We start from the raw sequence: 25,123 nt of genomic DNA, 5'->3' as shown, positions 1-25,123 counted from the left end.
TCAAGAATTAGTTCCTCCCTGTTTCTCCGACGAACCAGGCAATACCTTCCTGGACCACTTTCTTTGGCGTAATAAACCACCGCCAATTCGTTGATCCCGAATTCGAGGTTTTCTAGTTCAGCCAAGCACTGAATGCTCAACAAAATTCTGAGGCTGTTAGGCATCCATTGACTTGGGCATATTTGCCAAATCCTACAAGCATCGGCAAGCAACCTTGGTATGGGGAATCTCAATCCTATGCTGAAGGACAATAGGTAAAACGGCGTCCATCCAGGAACTTGAAAATCGACTCCCTCTGTGTCAGCTCCAGGTCTTATCTCAATGGATGAATGGATTCTATATTTCTTTCGGTAGAAGTCCATATCACTTGCTGCCAAAGTCGATTTAGGGTTTAACCCTTTCGGTATTAACGGCCCTTCAATGTGGCCATTCCTCTCTGATCTTTCTCCTTCGTTAACTGGTGCGCTGGTTCCGGCTCTATCGCCACCAGGTCCCTGACTCCCCGACCCAGACCATGAGTAGTTTACACTGGTTTCTTGTTCATCTCTGTTTTGGTCGGTGGGAGTTCTACCGCTGCCGGATACTCTTTCATCCTCCGATTCTTGATCATGAGGTCGCATCATTCTATTAAATACAAACTCAAGGCACGAGAGTGAGAATTACCTTCAATTAGTACGGTACGAGCGTCAATTGATGCCTTCCTTTCTTCCGTCTTCAGCAAATCTGAGCAATTTCTGTAAATTTCGGTTGAAAGTTTTTTCTGAAAAACTAAGAGCACGATCTTTGAGTTTTAGTTTTGTACGATTGTCCATAATACCCTTGTGTTCATCATGGTGCACGCTTACCGAAACGTGCTCTCCAAGGAACGATGGCGGTAGCAATTCAAAATTTCAATGTGCACGTCAGACGCATTAAATGCTTATCGCGTTACGATTGACACGTGTCACGACCTCTATCTGCAATATTTTGATCTTAGCATAATGGCATTCATACAGTATTACTGTCACTATAAATACTGTTCATATATCTGATATCCTTTGGGTTTATTGCAAATGGCAGTCGCAGAATAATAGTTTCAGTCTTTTCACTTTCCGTTTACATAGGCTCTTGTACTACACTGAGTAAAACTCATACTTACAAAGTCGCCATCAAGTGTTCTTTTTACAGGTGTTAGTCATCGCTTCTGAACACAAATCGGTTACATCGAATGGCTAGCATGCTAGCGCCAATTCAGGCCACAGCAATAGCTTCACCTCAGTCATCATGCTAGCGCCAATGCAGGCCACAGCTATGACTCCAAATTAGCTTCTACGCTAACGCCCACGCTGGCTATGTACAATCTCAAACAAACGAGGTTGTATACCTTGACACCCTCAAACAAACGAGGGTGTCCCCTATACAGCTTCGAACAAAGAAGTTGTATTTCACCAGCATCAGTGAATAACATTATACTGGGTTACACACGCCTTTTCACGACATACTCCATCAGGATCTTCACAGAAACCAGCATCTTGGGTCGCCTTTGCTATACATTTCATCTTCAGTTATACTCATCCCTCTGTTTCTTGTTCATTGCAGGAAATTCATTACGCAAACTCTCCAAGATGAATTTGTTTTCATGCTTAGAGAGTGGGGGACAATTGTAGGTGCCAAAAATGGTATGGCCCCACCTGGTCCCACATCGACAAGATGAGCTGGATTGTCTAGGCCCCCCAGGTTAACTATCGCAGTTAGGCCCGAAACTAAAAGCCAATCTTTGGGTCCATATACAATCTTTACATTACTTGCTACGTAATATAAACAGTATTCTGACACCACTACTATCATATTCTCTGATACTTATCTACAGGATCTTTATAGCTTTATAGACTGGTCACTTTATTATGATCCTTCCTTAGCATGATGGAACTAGGTGTCAAAGCATCCGCAGGTGTTGGCGACCCAGTACAGTCGCCAGAACATAGTAATGGCGACACCATCTATAAGCGCCATTACTCGGACTACATCACTCATAAAGCAGTTCTTGTCAGTCTAATCTACAGCCGATATTTACAGGTGTGACTGGCTCACATCCTTAGGTATGGCTTTCCTTCATATACGTATCTATTCATTAAATACCGCCTACAAAACTTCCATACTATCATCGACACCTGTCTTAATTATGACATATTGTTACTTTACCGCTTACCCTGACACAACCGGGATAGTGGACTTCTTGTACACTTCCTTCGTACAATTTGGTCCAATAGTATACCTGGAATGGACACACAATTCCCGAGGTCGATCCTCGTTCTCTATAAAGACCCCTCTATTTTCATATGAGGGGAGAGAACATTTTTCAAAACAAACTAGACAACACAACAGAAACACTTTCTACCAATTCCAGAGAAAACCTATTCAGACAAAACACCTAAGACTATAGCTGGTCTTCCATCTCCGACAAGTACTAACTTGATCGTCGGAGCCTCCACGACCGGCACCCCCCAAGCCGGTTAAGGAGCTTTCACGGTTTGCCTTGTTGTGAAGCTTGCAGGATCCAAGGCTGCAAACGGACCCCACAGGAAGAAAGATTGACCTTTCAACTATTGTAGAAATCGGCTCCTACAGTGGAGTATTTTATTTTGGTTGTACGTTTTTCGAATGTATTGTGATTGCAGTCATCAAGTATTAGTGAAACTGGGGAGAAATGAGAATTTCCATTGATCTGGGTTTGATTCACATGTTATTGGAACTTCGTTTTCATTATTTATGGACTAGCTTGGTTTTATGATGATGCTTGCTTTAGCTGTTCAATCCATTTTTGCAGCTATTTGGCCTATAATCAATTCAATGATATATACTCAACAAGATTGATAATCAATTCAATAACATAAATCAATAATCTGAATCATCATGGTTAGGCTACATCGTAGCCTTAGCAAAAAGAGTTTAGTTCATGCTAAACTTGATACAATCCAACATATTTAGAGATCCCATAAGAAAATAACAAAAAAGAGTGAACTAAAGGAGAGAAAAAGAAAAACTAGTTGAAGATGAGTTTCAATCCAATCTTCTCTTCTTCTCCCAAGATCTCTCATCCTTCACAAGCTCTTTGGTCTCTCAAAAGCGGCTGTTGTTCAAGTCTATTCTAATTTTTGTCCCAAAAGCCCTTTTTATATTAGCTGCAAATTAGGTTAAAAACATGGGTCAGCCACATCACCGCTCGAGCACCAGCTTGAGCGACCTTCAATTCAATGGACATTTTAGCTTGAGCACCCTCTCAAGCAGTTTACATACTCCAGCTCAATCGTTGGCTTGAGCGGCCGAAATCTACATTGCTAGTTTCCTAGTTTCTTGATCCCAAAAATGCCCAAATATCAGTGATTTTCTCCAAAACCAGCTATAAAGCTTGATGCACTGCAAAACACAATATACGGACATGAAATGTACCAAGTTTCATCAAAAACTCAACAAAAACCTAACTTAGAAATGCATAAAATTAGGGGTGTGCATCGGTCGGTCGGTTCGGTTATCGACATGTTTTTAACCTAACCAAATTTTTTCGGTTAATTTCATCCATTTAATCGAACCAATATTTTTTAGAGGGTTAACCATCGGTTCGGTTAACCTAAAATTTCGGTTTGGATTTCGGTCGGTTCGATTAATTCCAAATATTTTGGGCCAAAGTCATGTTACTAATTTAGCATATAATATGATTTATAATGTTAGAGTTTAGGATTTATAATTTTAGGGTTTAAATTTATAACTATATTATAGTTAATAGGGTTTAGGGTTTACATTCATAAGGTTTTGTAGGGTTTAGGGTTCCCATTTAAAAAAAAAAACAAAAGGTTTAAGGTTTTATAGTGTTAAGAGTTTAGGGTTTATATTATTAGAGTATAATTTTATAGGTTTAGTGTTTTATTGGTTAAGGTTTAAGTTTATAACACGACTATAGTTATATAGTTAATAGGGTTTACATTCATAAGGTTTTATAGGGTTTAGGGTTCCCATTTAAAAAAAAAAACAAAAGGTTTAAGGTTTTATAGTGTTAGAGTTTAGGGTTTATATTATTAGAGTATAATTTTATAGATTTAGTGATTTATCGGTTAGGGTTTAAGTTTATAACATGACTATAGTTATATAGTTAGTAGGGTTTAGGGTTTACATTCACAAGGTTTTATATGGTTTAGGGTTCCCATTTTAAAAAAATAAAAGGTTTAATGTTTTATAGTGTTAGAGTTTAGGGTTTATATTATTAGAGTATAGTTTTACAGGTTTAGTGTTTTATTAGTTAGGGTTTAAGTTTATAATATGACTATAGTTATATAGTTAATAGGGTTTAGGGTTTACATTCATAAGGTTTTATAGGGTTTAGGGTTCCCATTTAAAAAAAAAAACAAAAGGTTTAAGGTTTTATATTGTTGGGACCTTTAACCATAGAATTTAGGGTTTAATGGTTTTTATAGTATTTGTTTTGTCATATTATTAATTTCATTATCATATTTAATCTTGATAAATATAAATATATAATATATTGAAGGTGTTACATTACATGGTAAGTGACTAAGTTGGTACTTGGTAACATGAATTAATACTTATTAATTGATGTATATTATATTTATTTTGCATTTTTTATATAAGTATTAATAGATTTTTTTAGAAGAATATAAGTATTAAAGTATTAATATGTGGAAAATTAATAACATAATTATATATATTATATATTTATATAATATGCTATATTTTCGGTTCGGTTCGGTTAATTTGGTTAATTTTTTATGTTAACCGAACCATTAACCGAAAACCGAAACACTCACAAACCTTTAACCGAACCGTCCGATTGGTTAACCTTAACTGGTAAATTCGATTAACGGTCGGTCGATCAGGTTCGGTTAATCGGTTAAAACCGAATTGTGCACAGCCCTACATAAAATACATACACATTTCATGCTATCACTAAATACAAGCATAGACGCAGTCCAAGGTACATATCAAAAGGCCAAGACGTTTTGTCAAAGAATTTCAGCAACATACAATGCGACAAAGGACCCTAAGCATAAAGAGCGTACAGAGCGATCGTTAAGTAGCTGATGGTCAGCCATCCAACTTGCTGTCAATAAGTTTTGTGGATTTCTAACACAAGTAGAAGATTCTCGACCATGTGATACCATCAAGATTGACAAGGTAAAGAACTTAGTAGATCTTAATGATGATAATAATCCCTTGTTGCTTGTGTTAGATTGATTATCTTCTTTTGGATGGCTATGCATCTGTCATGCTTTTGTTTAGATTGATTATCTGCTTGTATTTGTCTTTATGCTTTGTCACTTGTTTATGCTCTGGCACAATCAGAACATCTTTTGAATGCTCGGAAATAGGAATCAATCTGGAATATATTTCGGGTTTCCATTGTTAGATATGATCAATCACAGTTTTCTTTATTTAAAGGCACTTTGCATTTAGTGCAATATTATTTGTGATAATATTGGACTGTTCTTGGATTTTTTTGTGATAATCCGTTAACTGCCATAGACTATTATTGGAATTTTTTTGTTCTTGGTAGATACAAATGGCTAAAGAAATGTACCATGAGATGACAAAGACACATTTCCTGTTTGATCATTGCTGGAATTTGTTGAGGCACCAACCAAAGTGGCACTTGTATATGGGACAATCTTCATCAAAAAGAAAACAAAGTGGTTCCAACTCAAGGAATACCCAAGATGCAATAAACTTGGATGATGATAACATCTCAGGATCATTTTCTGTAGACCTTGAGAGACCAATTGATAAAAAAGCAGAAAAAGAGCGATGAAAGAAATGGAAGGCCGATCACAAAAACCTTACGGAGATCGTAGGGCAATTGACAATCGATAAGAAGCATGAGCACGAAGATGGAATGGCATTGGCTGAAGTTGAAAAGATAATAACTGAGAAAAAGTGGCAAGACCATTTATCCATTGAAAATTAGAAACTTTAAGTTGAGAAAGTTAGAGCACAGACTAAGATGCATAGAGCAGCAGTTAAGAGGCAGAGAGTAGAAGCTAAGAGTCAGAGGGCTTTTGCAAACCTGGAGAAGGTATAGCAACAAAAAAGAGATAAGGAATTTCAGATAATGATAACTAATATAAGTCCATTGAATGAGATGCAATGTGAATACGTAAAATCGTTGCAATCCGAGATCCTTGCGAAACGTCAAAGCTGATTGGGTTATTTTTTGTTTATTTCTTAAGTTAATGTAGGGATAGGACTGGACCGGTTTTACCGGCCTTTATCAGCCAACAGACCCATTATCGGCAGGTTGATAATCAACCAACAACCAACCCATGGAGTCAGGCGGATAATTTCACCCGATGGATCGGTTGGTGATTGTCAAAATACTCAAAAGGTGGTTGACCGATAATTATCGGCCAATTGACTATTAAAAAGAATTGGGCCAAAAGGCGATTTAAGTTTCTAATATTAAAACCGATTCTTATACAGATTATATATAAAACTAATGACTAATATTAAAGCCCATTCTTGTAAGACTAAAAGCCCAATGAAAGTATGACAATAAGAGCCCAAGATGGAACTCCCGATCTAAACACAAAGGGCACAACCTTGAAGAAAGCTTTGGAAGACTCCAAATGCGATTGAACATCAACATGATGTTGTTCAGTCATTTGTGTGAATCGAATTATCCTGAATCGGCGATGGAAGCGGAAGAGGCGAAGAGCTCTTGTGCCACGTCCCTCTCTCCTAAGGTATATCGAATTGTACCTATACCCATAAGAACGTGACCAACAAAGGACCCCATCCCCCGAACTGATTCCCAACCCTTAATCCAATACATAAACCGAATAAAATATATAAAATGATAATAACTCCTGAAACATAAGTTGGAAACAGTCTCTCCAAAATACCATATATACACCCACCGAAACCATTGGAGTATCTATACAACAACGAAAATAAGAAGACATATCTACCATATTGAGTAAATAAGTAACATATACAAAATACAATACCCAAAGCCCCCATGCCAGGCTATAGAGACAGCTCGAAGCTACACACTAGCTCATGTGTCCCGTCGCTGACCATCGTCACATATATCCAACTCACCTGAAAGGGAAATAAGAAGAGGGGTGAGCCAAGAAGCTCAGTAGGGCATAGAAAGGGAACACCGATATCTAGAACAAAGAAATAAAGGAATATGATGCAGAATATAAAGTACAATAAATATATAACCATCAGTAATCCAACCAAGTAACATGACAGCCAATAAGGCTATACAACACCGTAACCACAAACACCGGTCTTCAGTAATCTATAATCCATAATCCACCCCTGGACCCACCCTAATCCCCTTAGGGTGACTCCCAGTCTAGGTCCACACCGAAACTAGATGAGGATCGGATATCCTGATAGCATAGCCTACACCAGAGAGCGTCCCCTGTGATGCACCTAACCTCGATGGTCTACAGGTAAGTACCTGATCTATTGTATTATCCATCATAATCCGATATATTAGGCTCTTATATGGGCCCAATAGTCTACATCAACCACCTCCAATCATCCCACTCCTAAAAATATACCAACAATGATAATCAACAGGGAATATAAATAAAACATATAGTTAGACCATATTTTCACTCCCTAAAACCGACAAAACCACAATATAATAAGAGTCCATGAAACCGGAACTCTAGAATCACACGCAAGAGACAAGGAAACCCCTACCTAGAAATAAGAATGCGAATACCAAGCACACGTACCCGACAAACCCTTGACTCCGAAAGTCAACCTGCTCCAAATCTCAACCGGGATCACCGTCTACATTGAAAAACAAGATATACAAAAATACAGTTAAAATACGTCTGGTCAACTATGATTAATGGTCAAAGTCAATGGTCAAACAGTGTCATACGAGTCAACCAGTGTCAAATCGGGTCAAACAGTGCCAAATTGGGTCAGACCGATCAAATCGGGTAAAACAGTGTCAGACCAATCAACACACCAGTCAATCAAGTCAACTCGCCAAGACTCGATCAACTCGGCCTAACCCAACTCAATGGTGTCACCGGCGATCCAGCCACCAAAACTGACCAAGCCACACACCAAATTAAAGAGCTCGAAGAGACGAACTCATAGGTACCTGAATCAAGCCAAACCGTCGTCGGAATCAACCACGAAAAGCTCATGGTAGCTAGAGCCTCAATCGACAATTTCTCCCAAACTAGAGCCCTGTTCAACCCGATTCGAGTTGGGTTATGCTCGCCTCATCCGAATGCTCCTTTTGGTACCAAGCTCGACCATCACCATCGATGGAACCGCCGGTAACCCGTGATGTAGAGAGAGAAATAGGAGAGAAAGAGAGTCGCTTGACATGAGGATATTTTTGCAATTATTTTTTCCTTTTTCCACTTTTATATAATCTTTCACTTTCAAAAACACCCCTCTTTCAAAAACACATATTAATGAAATGTTCAATTAACTTCAAAAATTCATTATAAATCCAATTTAAATTCGATTTGAGTGATTATTGTGCCAAAAATTTTCTTTTTAAATCCCCGATTTATGAAAATATTTTCATATTTTTATCTTGATTTAATTTTTATTCTCCCCAAATCTCAATTTACAATCACCGAGGTTCACTCTACCTCGATCAACGTATTAAAGTACTATGAACAGTGTATAATCGGGTCAGGATATTACATCCTTCCCCCTTAAGGAAATTTCATCCCCGAAATTAAAATCGTACCTAGGTAGTTAATAAGTCCAGAAATCTAGCTCGCATGTCAGACTCCAACTCCCAGGTCGCTTCCTCTGCTCCATAATGTTGCCATATCACCTTGACTAAGGGTATGGTCTTCGATCATAGTCGCATTTCCTGTCTATCCACAATCCTGGTAGGACGGGTCTCAAAAGTAGCGTCTTCACCAATCTCCAAAGTAGACCAATCTAATATATGAGAGGGATCCCTATGGTACTGCCGTAACATAGACACATGAAATACATCATGTACCCCTGACAACTGCGGTGGTAATGCTAATCGATAAGCTACCATCCCCACTCTCTCCAAAATCTCAAATAGTCCTATAAACCTCGGAGCTAATTTCCCCGCTCTCCCAAATCTTCGTACCCCTCGCTTTGGACTAACCCTCAGAAACACGTGATCGCCCACCTGAAACTCTAGAGGTCTACGTCTCTTATCCGCGTAACTCTTCTGACATGATTGAGCTATCAAAAAAGCCGTTGCCGTATCACTATCACCACCTCGGTAGTCTATTGCACCATCTCTGGACCTAATAACGGTATGTCTCCAACCTTTGACCAACACAACGATGATCTACAAGGTCTCTATATAATGCCTCATACGTTGCCATCTGAATACTGCTCTGGTAGATATTATTATACACAAACTCCACTAAAGGAATATGAGTCTCCCAATCTCCTCGGAAGTCTATCACACAAGCCCGAAGCATATCCTCCAGAATCTAAATAGTTCACTCACTCTACCCATCAGTCTGAGAATGAAAAGCTGTACCGAAGTTCAGTTTCGTCCATAGAATATCCTGAAAATTGCCCCAAAATCGTGAAGTAAACCTGGAATCCCGATCACATACAATACTCAATGGAACACCATGCAATCGGACTACCTCCCGTACATACAATCTGGTCAACGACTCTATCGGATCTATCTGACGAATAGGCATAAAATGAGCTGTCTTTGTCAACCGATCAACAACAACCCAAACTGTATTATGTCTCCGCGAAGTCATAGGAAAACCCATCACAAAATCCATAGTAAGATGTTCCCACTTCCACTCAGCTAATGGAAGCGGTTGTAACAATCCTACAAGCCGTCGATGCTCTGCCTTTACCTGTTGATAGGTAAGAGATCGAGTCATGATCTGTGCAACATCTCTCTTCATGCCACTCCACCAATATTGTCTCCGTAAATCTCGATACATCTTGGTAGAACCAGGATGCATTGCAAACTGTGAGTAATGTGTCTCTCGAAGTATCTCCTCCCTTAACTCCGTATCCTCTGGAACCACTAACCTTCCTCAGAATCTAACTCTACCATCAGTGCATCTAACCCATCCCTCCATATCCTCAACGTCATCAAATAGTGCGTCCCCCAACTATGCATCCAACACCCACTGTACAAGCGTCGGACGAGCAATCAAACTCCATAAACTCAATAAAGTCTCCGTGCTCCTCCATGTCTAGTCGGTACTGACTAAGCATATCCACTAACTCAAACTCACGGATAGCCAATTGAGCTGCAACCAATCTCTACTCAAGGCGTCAGCTACCACATTGGCCTTGCTTGGATGATACTATAAAATAAAATCAAAGTCCTCAAGGTACTCCATCCATCTGTACTGTTTTTGGTTCAGATCTCTATGAGTAAACAAATACTGGAGACTCCTATGATATGAGAATACCTTAAATCTCTCTCCATAAAGGTAATATCTCCACCGTTTAAGTGCGAACACTATAGCAGCTAACTCCAAATCATGCATCGGATAATTCCTCTCGTACGGCTTCAATAAACGTGAGGCATACTCAACCACTCTCTACTCAAGGCGTCATGCACCGGATAACCTATACCTCTATATGGTATCACCAATACTGATGGCAATGTGAGTTGAGTCTTTAACTCTTGAAAAGCCTGCTTCCACTCGTCTGTCCAAACAAACGGAACATCCTTCCTAGTCAACTGTGTCATCGGCGCTGTAATCCGAGAGAATCCCTCAATAAAACGTCGATAGTACCCTGCTAACCCCAGGAAACTGTGAATCTCTCTTATATTCTTCGGTCTCCTCCATGCTATCACTGCCTACACTTTAGCTAGATCCACTGCTATACCCTCCTAGCATATCACATGCCCAAAAAATTTTACCTAAGTCACCCAAAACTCACATTTACTTAGCTTGGCATACAGTCTTTGCTCTCTGAGCGTCCGCAACACAATCTCCAAATGTCTGACATGCTTCTCCTCAGTGGCTGAATAAACCAATATGTCATCAATGAACACAATCACAAACTGATCCAGATATGGCCTGAACACCCTGTGCATCAAATCTATAAACGCTGTAGGTGCATTGGTTAGCCCAAATGGCATAACCAAATACTCATAATGACCAAATCCTCAATTGGTGGTACCCCGATCTGAGATCAATCATGGAGTAATAATGGCTACCACTCAACTGAACAAATAGATCATTAATCCTCGGCAACAGATATTTATTCTTCACTATCACCCGATTTAGCTGCCTGTAGTCAACACACATCCGCATCGTACCATCCTTCTTTTTCACAAACAGAACAGGGCTCCCCAAGGTGAAGTGCTCGGTCTGATAAAACCCAACTTCTGCAAAGTTTTCAACTGGGTGTCTAGCTCCTTCAACTCTGTTGGTGTCATCTTGTACAGTGGTATAGAAATAGGATCTATAACCAGATACAACTCACTCACAAAGTCAATCTCCCTCCTAGGTGGCAATCCTAGTAGATCATCAGGAAAGACATCCATATAGTGCTATACAACAGGTACAGGGGTCGAAGAGTCCTACTTAGACGTTGAAGTAATCAAACCCGCTATAACACAATCGGTGTATTGAGGATTATCTAGAAACTATGGACACGGAAGAAGTCTCGTCCAACGAAATCTAACCCTCCCCGTAGGTGTGGTCAGCGTAATCCTCCTCTCAGGACACTCTATACTCGCCTCATACCCAGTCAACTAATCCAATCCAAGAATAGTATCAAAATCAATAAATGACATCATAAACAAATTTGCTCTAAACTCATGGTCTACGAAACCAAATACACAGTCCCTACAGATACCACTAATCACGGTACCTGGTCCTAGAAGTGAATCAACTATAAATCTCCTCGCCACTCCCATAATCTCTAACCCCATTGCCTCAGCAAATGATGCAGAAATAAATGAATGTGTAGCACTAGTGTCAAACAAAACATGTGCCCAAGAACTAAATAAGAGAAACCTACCTCCCAAATGGTCTCGCTCTACTAGTACTGCATCAGGGCCGAGTGCATACACTCCACCTCTCTGGACTTGCTGCTGCTATTGCCATCGCCGCCGCTGAGCTAGTGGCCTACCCCGTCCTATAGGACCTCTCGGTGCTGGTGCTGGTTGGTGCTGAAATTGGAGCTGGAACTCTCTGACCTCTAGGTGCTGGCAGTGTAGGTCCTCCACCCTGTGGGTAATCTCTCCTAGTAAGTCTTGGCAAACCACACCGGAAACGGATTGTTTGCTATAGGACAATCCTAACGCATATGACCCACATGACCACATGCATATCAATGTTGGGGCTGCTGATCCCGTCTCGGAACCTGCCCCTGTTGGTCTGATCTCTGCCCCTACTGACCCTGTCTCTGCCCCTGTTGACCCTGTCTATGTCCCCGATAACTCTTTCTCTGACTCTAAAAACCCTGCCCCTGACTCTACTGCTGTCCGCGAGTATCAATCATGTGTCTGTGCTGACTACTCTCACCAGTAGCAGATGTAGAACTCTCAAGCTTCCTCTTATGAATCTCTCAATAATCCTTAATCTCCACTAAAGTCCTCTCAACTCTGAGTGCCTTATCAATACAGAGCCACCAAATGAGGTGAAATCTTTGGCGACAATCCTCTCTGAAATCTTAGTATCTTCTTTTCCTCTGTGGAAATATAATCCTCAAAGCGTGCCTGATATTGTGTCACTGACATGTCCAGGGACTGAATCAACTTAAGAAACTCCTTAGCTTTAGCTACACACACTGTCTGTGGTACATACTACGCCAAAAAAACTATCTCAAACTCTACCCACGGCATACCCTCCCTGCCCCGACTAACTATCATCACCTCTCACCATGTAAAAGCATCCCCCTCTAAGAACTCTACAACTAATAAAACCCTCATCTCCTTAGGAATCCGCAAGGAAGTCATCTTCTTGCGTAGCTGATGAAGCCACTCCTCTGCTGCCACCGGATCTATCACTCCCCTATAAACTAGAGGGTTTATCTTCCGCAACTCGGCTAACTCCTTGATCGAAGTATCAATCGCCAAAGGAGCTATCTACGTCACCACAATCTGTCCTGCACCCTCCTGTAACCCACCCAAAGCCAAAACTTGTGCTGGAACCTCAACAGGATCCTGTGGTGTAGCTGGGGCTAGAGCGGTAATTTGTGTCACAAGTTCTGTAACAGTCTGCCCAAGTGCTCGCACCAACTCGTAATATCCCGGACCTCCTGCCGCAAAGTAGTCACTACTGCCTCTACCCTTGTGGTGTTGGATGTATCGGTAGTACCTCCCGATCCTCCCCAATATCACCTACTGGATCTATGTAAGCTCCTCGCCTGCCCTTGCCACGTCTCCCACCCCTAACTCTCCGTCCTCGCCCATGCATTAACAGAACTACCTCCAGTATAATAGTCTCTTCTACTCCCTCAGGCTCATCCGCCTCGAGTCGTCCACTACCCCATCCCTGTCCTCGCACCCCAGTACTACGCGTGTCAACCATATCTAGAAAATATAACACACTAATACGTAAATCTAATGGTAAGAAATACAAAAATAAGGAACTCACCAGGTCAGCCGGGAAGCGCATGATGTGTAAGCCAACGAAATAACCTAGATAGCCTAATCACTGTAAGTATCTAAACCTACAGCTCTGATATCAAACTGTCACGCCCATCTCTCCTAAGGTATATCGAATTGTACCTATACCCACAAGAACGTGATCGACAAGGGACCCCATCCCCCGAACTGATTCCCAACCCTTAATCCAATACATAAACCGAATAAAATATATAAAATGGTAATAACTCCTGAAACAAAAGTTGGAAACAATCACTCCAACATACCATATATACACCCACCGAAACCATTGGAGTATCTATACAACAGCGGAAATAAGAAGACATATCTACCCGAGATCATAATGAGTAAATAAGTAACATATACAAAGTACAATACACAAAGCCCGCACGCCCGGCTATAGAGATAGCTCGAAGCTACACACCAGCTCATGCATCCCGCCGCTAACCGTCGTCACCTATATCCAACTCACCTGAAAGGGAAATAAGAAGAGGGGTGAGCCAAGAAGCCCAGTAGGGTATAGAAAGGGAACACCGATATCCAAAACAAAGAAATCAAGGAATATGATGTAGAATATGAAGTACAATAAATATATAACCATCAATAAGCCAACCACATACACCGGTCTCCAATAATCCATAATCCATAATCCACCCTTGGACCTACCCTAATACCCGTAGGGTGTCTCCCAGTCCAGGTCCACATCGAAACTAGATGAGGATTGGATATCTCGATAGCATAGCCTACACCAGAGATCGTCCCCTATGATGCACCTCACCTCAGACAGTCTACAGGTATGTAGCCGGTCTATTGTATTATCCATCATAATCCGATATATTGGGCTCCTATATGGGCCCCACAGTCTACATCAACCACCTCCAATCACCCCACTCCTAAAAACATATCAACAATCATAATCAATAGGGAATATAAATAAAATATGCAGACAGGCCGTATTTCCACCCCCGAAAAGTGACAGAACCACAATATAATAAGAGTCCGTGAAACCGGAACTCTAGAATCACAAGCAAGAGACAAGGAAACCCCTACCTGGAAATAAGAATGTGAATACCAAGCATGAGTCCACGACAAACCCTTGACTCCAAAAGTCAACGTGCTCCGAATCTCAACCAGGATCACCGTCTACATCGAAAAACACGATATACGAAAATACAGTTAAAATACGTCTAGTCAATATGGTCAACGATCAAAGTCAATGTCAACAGTCAACGGTCAAACTATGTCAAATTGGGTCTAACAGTGCCAAACCGATCAAACCGGGTCAAATAGTGCCAAATCGGGTCAGACCGATCAACACACCAACCAACCGAGTCAACTCGCCCAGACTTGATCAACTCGGCCTAACCCAACTTAAAGGTGTCACCAACGATCCAGCCACCAAAACCGACCAAGCCATACACCAAATTGAAGAGACGAACTCATAGGTACCTGAATCAAGCCCAACCGTCATCGGAATCGATAGGATCGACCACGAAACGCTCACAATGGTCAGAGCTTCAATCGACGATTTCTCCCAAACCAGAGCTCTGTTCAACCCAATTCAAGTTGAGTTATACTCGTCTCGTCCGTACGCTCTTTTTGGTACCAAGCTCAATCTCACAGTCACCGGAATCGTTGGAACCATCGATAACCCGTGATGTAGAGGGAGAAATAGGAGAGAGAGAGAGAGAGTCGCGTGAGATGAGGGTATTTTTACAAATTTTTTTCTTTTTCCACTTTTATATAATATTTCACTTTCAAAAACACCCCTCTTTGAAAAACACCCCATAATGAAATGTTCAATTAACTTCAAAAATTCATAATAAATCCAATTTAAATTCGATTTGAGTGATTCTTACACCAAAAATTTCTTTATAAATCCCCCATTTATGAAAAATATTTTCATATTTTTATCTTGATTTAATTTTTATTCTCTCCAAATCCCGATTCACGATCATCGAGGTTCACTCCACCTCAATCAACGCATCAAAGTACTATGAACAGTGTATAATCGGGTCAGGATATTACATCTTCAATCAACAAGCTTGGTGAGGGAATCGAAAGAGGCGAAGAGCTCCAGTGAACAAGAAGAGGCGAATTCTACTAAATCGGTGCTCTCTTCGTAGTCTCTTGGCCTCCACAACCTCAATTCTAATGGGCTACTGTGAGTCCCAATTATTTGGCTACTTGAAATGGTTTGAGGCTTGATTGCTAGACTACTGGACTGATCACTGGTTTGAGGTTTGATTGCATGACTGGTTGTACTATGTTATTCAGTTATTGTTTGAAGTTTTTGACTTCTGTTAGACGTATATCAGTGTATTTAAGTTTAACTTTTATGTATTTGACATAGTGATATGGAAATTTTGGAAACTTTGCAGTACAGGAACTTGTAGATTTTGTGTAAGCAACAATTATATGAAAGGTCAGTTGTTACCAATAACCGACCCATTAAGCAACCGATATTTTTGGTTGCCAACCAACACCCGATCCATAAAGGTTGAGCCGATAATAGTTTTCACATTTGGGCATAGCCAGTTTATCGGGTCGTTGGATTATTTGTCGATAACCAACTTACCCGACCCAGTCCCAGCCCTAAGTTAATGGATTGTATAAACTTATCATTTGTTTAAGTTATGAAATGCTATATTTTAATGCTATATTTGAATGTCTGAAATTCATTAACATAATGTTTTTTTATTTAATGGATAAAAAACAAGTAAGTACACTAATATTTGTAGCCACACAAGCCAACAACCACAAACTAGCCACACATTTCAATTACCACATTATTATACTAATAATGTTAATTATCTAATATTAATATTATTGATGTAATACCCGTGTCAAAATAAAAAAAATAAATACAATATAGAATAATAAAAATAAAATAAATAAATTAGATTTAGTTATAAAAAGAATAAATTGTGGGGTAAAAAGAATTATTGGGAGGGTTTAAAGAATATTAGAGTTAAAGTTAGGGTGAAATGAGTAAAAGAATAAATATAATAATTTAGATATATATATATATATATGTAAATAAATAAGTTGAAGTATTGTAAAAAAAAAAAAAAAAAGATTAAAGTGGGTGAAGGTCGTGAATATTTTAGAAAAGGGGAAAGCCACCCTTTGCAGCCCACCACCTCCGGCCAACCATTTTCCAGCGGCAGTCCGGCCACTTTTCCGGCAGTAAGGGGACCCAAACTTGAGACCTACACCCACACTTCATTTGAGAAGGATTTAAGGTAAATTTTTTGGTTCTAGGGTTAAGAGTTAAATGGGTTTTGGGGTTTTGATTCTTTGAGAGTTTCTTTTGTTCAATAACTCAATATTAGATTTTAATCTTCTTATATTATTAGGTACAAGGGTGGTTCTTGAATCAATTCAAGAGAAAGCTTGAAATTCTTGAGTTAGTGGAACTAACAAAGTTCAAGGTAAGGGTTAGTGACTCAAATTGCTTTAATTAAGATTGGGGTAAGATGGAAATAATATTGTGATATGAATTTAATTGTTTAACCATAGAGAATTAAGGTAGGAAATGAATTTAGTGAAATTAGAGATATTGCGTAGTATGGAATGTGAGACTTGAAAAGATTGGTGAATATGGAAAATTAATGGAGCTTACCTTAATGAATAGGTTAGCGAATTGGCGTGAAGTATACGTTGCTTCTTGGTGAGGATTGCGTGTTTACTTCAAGGTAGGGATTTCTTACTATTTTTATTTCAAAACACTTTAAAGCCACCAAATTGCTTGAATGGTAAGTTTGGTTTCCGTCTCGATCTTTCCCGAGGGGAAACAAGCCCTTGCATGCTTACCATTGTTCCTTTGCATTATTGTCAATTTATTGGTGATTTAATTTGATAGATATATAACCTTGGAATGCTTGGTCATAAATCAGGCATTATGTAAATCTTCATGCATCACGATGAATAAATGTTTTTATCTTTATGTGTTGCACGAATGACATAAATTATAAGAATTTACATTAGATGCATGGTGGGTTTCGAGGGTGGTCCCGGGCTCACGTTAGGTGTTGGATGTTATTTGGGCACGTGCGTGGATGATGGATAGGAGCCTTGTGATGGTCCTAGTCCATAGGATTCCCGTAGCGGTATTTATTACTGCACGCTGGCTAGTTATTTGATGCTAGACCAGGCGTGGCAGGCTGAGATATCACCGTGGGGCCAGCGGTGAGTGGTTGCGACCACATGCATGCCAACCTTCTCTCTAGCGGTTTGAGATTGATGAATATGCGATTGTGTTATTGATTGGATGCTAGAGAGAGAGGTAGTGCGGTGGATTCTCGTCGGCTTATCGCCACAGGGCGGGAATCTGATTTTCCGGCTTTGGTGTCATTGGTGGAGGATATGGAGGTTCGGTTGGGTTGATCGGGTGCATTAGTTTGCATTGTATTTTGTTGCATTAATTAAACGATATTTCTTCTCCAATCTTATTATTCTTTACTTGTCTTCTAGTATTTATCCCTACTGAGCCTTCTGCTCACCCTATCTACTTTCCTCCCCACAGGTGAGTCAGGATCTAGTGCACAGGCTGCGGATCAGCAGGTGGACGCGTGACGGAGGTGGCCTGGATTTTTGTGGTTGTGTGACACGTGTGTGTGGATTTTTACATATGTATGGTGTGATGTTGGTACGTTTTAGTAGTTTAAGTACATGGATATAGTATGGTTATGGTTGGATTGATGTATGGTGTTGTTTTTGTTGGCCGGGAGTGGTGGCCGTGACTAGTGTGTGTTTGATGGTGGACCTACGGGTCGGTTGATGTTGATGATATTAGAAGTGTTTTTTTTTTCTTGTATGTGATCTGATTACAGGTGGGTTTCCTCAATTTATGGGGAGATGCTGCCGAAATTTTTGGTAAAGTTTATATTGGGTTGGGACGTAACACGTGTGATGCACGTGATTGTGTTTGGTGTCAGAGTTTTTGCGTATTTGTCGTTTTCTTCACGCACCGAGGATCGGGGCGTGACAATTTTAATTATTAATACTAATGTCAATTGATTATTGTTTAATATGATTATATTTATAGTATAATAGTTGTAAAATGTATTAACTTTAAATTAAAAAAAATTGTAGAAGTGAATATTTAAATGATTTAGAGTGTGGTTCATAATGTGTGGATGTACTTTTTGAGAAACTAAAAATCTATGGAAAGTGTGCAAAAATTATACATTTAGAGTTTTTGTTAAGAATGTCTGTTGTGGATTGTCTAACACGAGAGAAATCACCTTCCCCAAGATGTTTCATTGACCTTTTATTTATGGACTATGTTTGATTGACTTTTCTATGGTTGAATTTCTTCCATTATAGAACAAAATTTCCTGCTCCTTTAACAGAAAACATGAAATATGAATCTTTAGTCATATTCAGAGATTGAAGCAAAGTCAAAAGGAAAAGAAATCCACGTCTTGCCAATGCGTCACTCCTCAATCCTGAATGAAGGAACGAATGATTGAATGTTTGCTTTTGATTTTTCTCCTAAAAATTATTAGTGTGTTAGACTTCTGAAAAAAACCAATGCTTTGAAATGAATTCTTAAGTTTGCAATTCAAGTTCATTAACATGTTACAATTTATCATTTAGTTGATGGAACCCGTAGTCACAATCATTTGACTTTGCACTAAGCAAACCATCAGGTCTACGTAATAGAATGATTCAATGTTTCAAACATAGAGAATTGCACAATTTTAAATAAAAATAAATGACTATAATTGTATTTAAAAATCTCAACAATTGAGAAATAGAATGATTCAAATATTTAGAGGTAGAGCAACTCCAAAGGGATGTGTTAAAATAGGTGGATAAAACCATAGTTTTAAAAAATCGGACCATATATCAAACCGTGTTGACTGAAGGTTTGAGATTTTCGAGGTTCAACCATTACGACGAAGGTTGAACCGTTGATTTAAATATACTATAAATTAATATATATTTAGTATTTACATAAATACGGGATTTATATTTATATGATATATTTATTCAGAAGGCAAAGTATAATTTTTCACTTCATGTGACTAGGCACATCCCCACACAACTCCACTCTTTCTCTACACCTACTCCAAGAAATCGAGAACTTAGGAAGCAACAAAGCAAAGTAAAACCAAGGCACAAGTCCTTACATCTTTCATATCAACAACATCATCAACAACTCTCCTCTCACTAAAAAACTTCCATGCCTCCACCACAGCTTTTGATTTATGTTTTTCTAATACTTTCTATTGTTGCTTCAATATCTATTTACACCTGTCACTCAACATCTTCTTTTTCTTCATGTCATCCATTCAATTCTATTCCACATATTATTAATCAGAAAAATCATACTACAAAGAGAATGGGTAGCCGTCGAGGTCACAAGAAAGATAGGGTTTGAAGTTGGGAAGATGATTGTGTAAGCTCAAATCAAGAGAATTGGGAATGGGTCTCACAAATCTATAGTTTTTCTATAAAACTGTGGATTCATAGTCAGATCGAATATCGTCGATCTAACCTCCATATGCCCAATCCATTCTCTTAGGTGGTATCTTTTGTGGCAAGAAATCTGCGTGGATGCCGATACGATAGAACCGAAAACACGATAGGGTTTTTAAAACTTTGGGTAAAACTTTATTTTAGCTTCTCAAATAGTGCAATAAGAGAGTGTTAAAAATCATTGATTCCAATAGGATGTGCTAAATCTAAATACAAAACTATTTTTTTTTTTGTTTTCGGGAGACTTTAAAAACAATTAAACTCGAGCCTTCCTTGATCGATCAACCCTTTCAACCACATCGCTTCTTTTACAGCCTTTATAGCAATTATATATTCAACTTACATAGTGGACAACGCAACTACAAGTTGTAGTTGTGCTTTCCAGCTCATTGAGCATCTAAAACAAATTAAAGTTGTACCCAGTTAAGGACCTCTTTTTGTCCAAATCCTCTGTAATAGCTGGAAGTACAATTCAAATATCTTAATATCCACTTCATAACTTCCCAATGCTCTTTTCCCATATTCGACCTAAATCTATTCATAAGACTGCTACATAGGCTAAATCTGATTTGGTGCAAACCATGGAATACATGAAACTCTCCACCACCAAGATAAATGAACCTAGATTAATTAACTCTAGTTGAAGCCCATCGTGAAATCGCAAAATATTGAGAAATTATGATGAGCACGCTCAAACCTTTATCTTCTTCGACCCCAAATGCCGCCAATTGTAGACAAGATAATTTCATCCAAGATCATAGAGTTTAACAACCCCCGCAATCGAAGCATGGTATTGGTTAGTGATCATGCTTAGGTTGGAGACTTAGTTGTATGCGATGAACTGGAATAACGTTGTGAGTAGGGCTCAGCATCGGATTGGACCGGCCCGACTTTTTTAGGCTCAGGTCCGGCCCTGGCTCAAGCCCAGTATTGATCATCGGGCTTCGGGCCTGGCTTATTGGGAAAATACAGCCCAGGCCTAGCCCAAGCCCACAAGCTCTGGCCTTAACTATTTTTTTAAAAATTTTTGTATATACTCTTTCACTTTTTTTTTTAATTGTTTTAATATAGTGTTAATGCAGATGCCATGAACTATATGTATATATCTGTAGATATATATATGTGAGTGTGATATGTATACACACGCAGAACATATATACACACACAGAACATATATATACACACAGAGATAATATATATACACACAGAACATATATATACACACACATATAACATATATACACATGCAGAACATATATATACACACACAAATAATATATATACATGCAGGACATATATATACACACACACATATATAGATACATGCAGAACATATATATATACACGCAAACACACACATATATTATATATATACATATACATGTAGAACATTGATCAAGCCTTGGGTCGAGCTTCGGGCTCGGGTCGACCCGAGGTGTCAGGTTTCGGGCTGGGCTATGCCCAAGAAATGGAGCCCAAACCCACCCAAGGTATCGGGGCCGGCTATCCAGGCCCGATGTAATTTCGGGGCGGGCCGGGCTTTAGCCAGTGGGCCCGGATCGGGCTCAGGGAGTGACTCCTTCTTGTGAGAATATCAGTGGGTTGGTCAACTGACTTGTGGTAGAGAAATTGTATCAATCATTCTTGTACTTTCTCACTGTTGTAGTGTAGATCTAGTTCTACATGTTTCATTCTTTCATGGAAGAATGGATTAGTAGCTATATGCATCGTTTGCTTGATTGTACAAAATAATTGGGACCAACCTTAGGGCTAGCATTTCTGGAATTAATTGAGCTGCATATCTAGTTTATTGTGTGGAGAAATTTAGGCATTAGTTGTGTACAAGATGAACCTGATTGACACATTATGAAAGATGAATACAGTTTATGCATGGAAGTGTAATAGATCGTGTGTATCAGAGTATATTTGCTGGGATTTAATTGAAAAGTCTTCTAGAAGGAGTCTCTAGCATTGGAGGGAAGAAAGGAATCAATTTGAAATGGAAGGAAAAAGAATGGAGCTTAAATACTTGGCGTAGAGAGTGCCAACAAGGTCTTTATCCTACATAGACACACAAGGAAAATAAGGGGCCACCACTTTAGAGGTTTACCATACTTGGTATATGACTTGTTTGGCTTCAAGAAGAGAAACTTTGAGTTAGAATGAAGGAACTTTCTCTATCTCCAAACAAAGCCTTTACTAGAGATATTTTGGAGCTCATGTCTATCCATATTTTTAGAGATCTAATGGCTGCAATTTAATAATACAAGTGACTACGGTCTAGAATTAAAGAGGCTCTTGAAGGTCTAGATTTGATGGAGATTTTTGACCCAATGGTGAAGATCAAAGTTGCTCAATTCCTTAGAGACCAAGCTCCTTCCCAACGGGTAAAATTCTAATGGTGGAGATTATGTGAACTTAAATACATCAAGGGCCAAGATTATAAGCTGGATCAAAGGACAAGATCAGCATCTCATCCAACGATCAAGATTGTGTTGAGATTGTGAAATAAAGAGGGGTCTCCTTTCTCATTCCAACTTGGAGAAGCTATTGTGAAATTGGACTACTTGCTCTCAACCTTCTGCAAGTATTCAAATGTTCTCCCCAAAACACTCTCTAGGTCTCACTTTCATACCTTATCCGAGAAGAGTGTTGTTGTATTCTGAGGTTCCTCTACTCAAATATCTTATAGATACTCTTGAGAGAACCCTACTTGAACCCTTTGTAAAGAGTCTCTTTGTTAGGACATTGTAAACCTTGGAAGTTTGAGGGAATTATTAGAAACTCTTGGTGTATTGAGTTTTATAGAGCTCTTGAAAAAAACCACACCTTAGTGGAGTTGGGAAAGTTCTAGGTTGGTGAACCTAGGCAATGGATATAGGAGAGGTATTACGAGTACATGATACATAGTATAGACTGATTGTATAGGATCATTGTACATGATATTTTAGGCGGGATTCTTTTCTTTAGTGAGTTAGTCTTGGAGCCCTTTTTTCTTTGTATAGTACAGTTTTATATTATTCTATTCTTTAGTTTTTGGTTTATCTAGGTTTGAGCTGTATTGCACTATGTAAGAAATGAGAATAGACTGATAAAGTTATCTCTGTTCTTGAGCGACTTTCTCTGAAAGTCTTTACGCTTCTTGTTTTCTTTACATGGTATCGGAGCCATCTCGCGATCGCTCAATCATTTGATTTTCTTCCGTTTTCTTCTAATGTCTACTCCTTTTGAAGTCGCTGGTGGAGCCACCATGGTAACCACTGTTGGAACCACACATCCAAATCCCTTTGATGATCCTTTCAATCTTACTGCAGCCGACTATGCAGTCAATAAGCTTATTTCTCTTCCCCTCACGGGTGAGGATAATTTTCATACTTGGAGTCGGACCATGATCACCGCTCTTGAAGCTCGTAACAAGCAAGGTTTTGTTGATGGTGCTTTGATAGCGATTTCTGAAACGGACTCCCGGTTTGCTTCATGGAAACGTTGTAATAGCCTTGTAGTGACTTTGTTATTGAACTACATTTCTAAAGAAATTGCAGGAAGTTTGTCCAGCTCATCCACGGCTCGTGAGCTCTGGTTGGATCTGCAAGCTAGATATGCGGCCTCCAATGATACTCGAATCTATGAAATTCTCCAGGCCATGGGTAACACTCGTCAAGGCACTCTTAGTGTCACAGAATATTATACAAAGCAAAAGGTTCTCTAAGATGAACTATCATACTATACCAACATTCTTGTCTGTACTTGTGGCTCAAAATCTGCTCTTGAACAACATCAGCAAAAGGAGTATCTTATGTTGTTTTTAATGGGCTTAAATGATTCTTTCTCTGTCATACGTAGTCAAATCTTATCCATGGAACCACTTCCTGGAATCAACAAAGCTTTCTCTATGATACAGCATCAGGAGAGGCAACAGATGATTACACAAAAGGGATCATCTTCTCCTGTTCCTTTTGGTGTATCACTTGATTCCTCAGCAATGGCCGTCAGAGCTAGCCCCCTTACTGAATCTGGAAAGGCAGGATCTTTTTCTTCATCAAGCCGCCGTGAAACTTTGTCCTGCAATTATTGTCATAAACAAGGACACACTATTGATAAGTGTTACAAGCTTAATGGTTATCCGCCTGGTCAACCAAAAAGGCAACAACGTTCTGGGGGCAATAATAGAAATGATCGCAGTCACTATGCCAATTTGGCTTCTGCAACAGATGCTTCTTCATCTCCTTTGGTAATGAGTCCAGAGCTATGCAATCAGCTCATGGATTTTCTCAAGCTAAATTCTCAAACTGTTTCACCTAGTGACGGTTCTTCAACTTTTTCAAGTCCAGGTAGTCATACACATCCCAATATCTCCTCTGTGTCTGCAGTGGCAGGTAATATTTTTCACTCAAATACATCCGTTTTTGATTCCACTTCCTCAATTTCTTGGTTGATTGATAGTGGGGCCAGTGACCACATTGTTTGTTCACTTATCTTTTTAAATCATCCTCAACCTCTCATTGATTCCTTTGTTACTATACCAAATGGTGAGCGACATGTGGTCACACATGAAGGTTCTGTTTTCCTACCTGGTGACATTGTTCTTCACAAAGTACTTTGTGTTCCTACTTTCAAACTTAATCTAATTTCTGTCAGCAAATTAACTGCCACTCCTAGGCTTGAATTGAAATTTAATTCCACTACTTGTACCTTGCAGGACTCGGGCACATTGAAGAGGATTGGAATGGGGAGCATGCATAAAGGACTCTATTTTTTGCGCACTTCCTCTCCACAAATCAATTCTGCCGTGGCTTCTTCAACTGTCTCCCAACGTTCCATACTTTGGCATCAAAGATTAGGGCATCCTTCCCTTTCTGCCACTACCCTGTTACCTTCCCCTCAATGTCAAGTTTTTGATTTTTGTTCGGTGTGTCCTTTAGCCAAGATGAAACGAAAACCCTTTGGGGTTAGTGTAACTAAATCTGTATCCCCTTTTGATCTTGTTCATGTTGACATATGGGGTCCTCATTCTACTACTTCTATAGATGGTTATAAATATTTTTTGACTATTGTTGA

The 25,123-nt window shown here is 39.4% G+C and overlaps 2 long non-coding RNA genes and 1 pseudogene across 2 annotated transcripts; 2 read left to right on the top strand and 1 right to left on the bottom strand.

Annotated features, from left to right (window-relative positions):
- Positions 1-10,092: 10,092 nt before the first annotated feature.
- LOC120008704 lies at positions 10,093-15,047 on the bottom strand (annotated as a pseudogene).
- A 1,624-nt stretch (positions 15,048-16,671) lies between these two features.
- Positions 16,672-18,395, top strand: LOC120008445. Its single transcript, XR_005470507.1, has 4 exons — positions 16,672-16,821; positions 16,936-17,010; positions 17,214-17,274; positions 18,105-18,395. It is a non-coding gene; the product is annotated as an uncharacterized LOC120008445 (long non-coding RNA).
- A 5,977-nt stretch (positions 18,396-24,372) lies between these two features.
- On the top strand, positions 24,373-25,123 carry LOC120008478. Its single transcript, XR_005470511.1, has 2 exons — positions 24,373-24,441; positions 24,765-25,123. It is a non-coding gene; the product is annotated as an uncharacterized LOC120008478 (long non-coding RNA).

This window comes from Tripterygium wilfordii, chromosome 11, assembly GCF_013401445.1.
Source record: "Tripterygium wilfordii isolate XIE 37 chromosome 11, ASM1340144v1, whole genome shotgun sequence".
NCBI lineage: Eukaryota > Viridiplantae > Streptophyta > Magnoliopsida > Celastrales > Celastraceae > Tripterygium > Tripterygium wilfordii.
The sequence above is the reverse complement of the archived record's forward strand: the minus strand, read 5'-3'. Positions and strand labels throughout refer to the sequence as shown.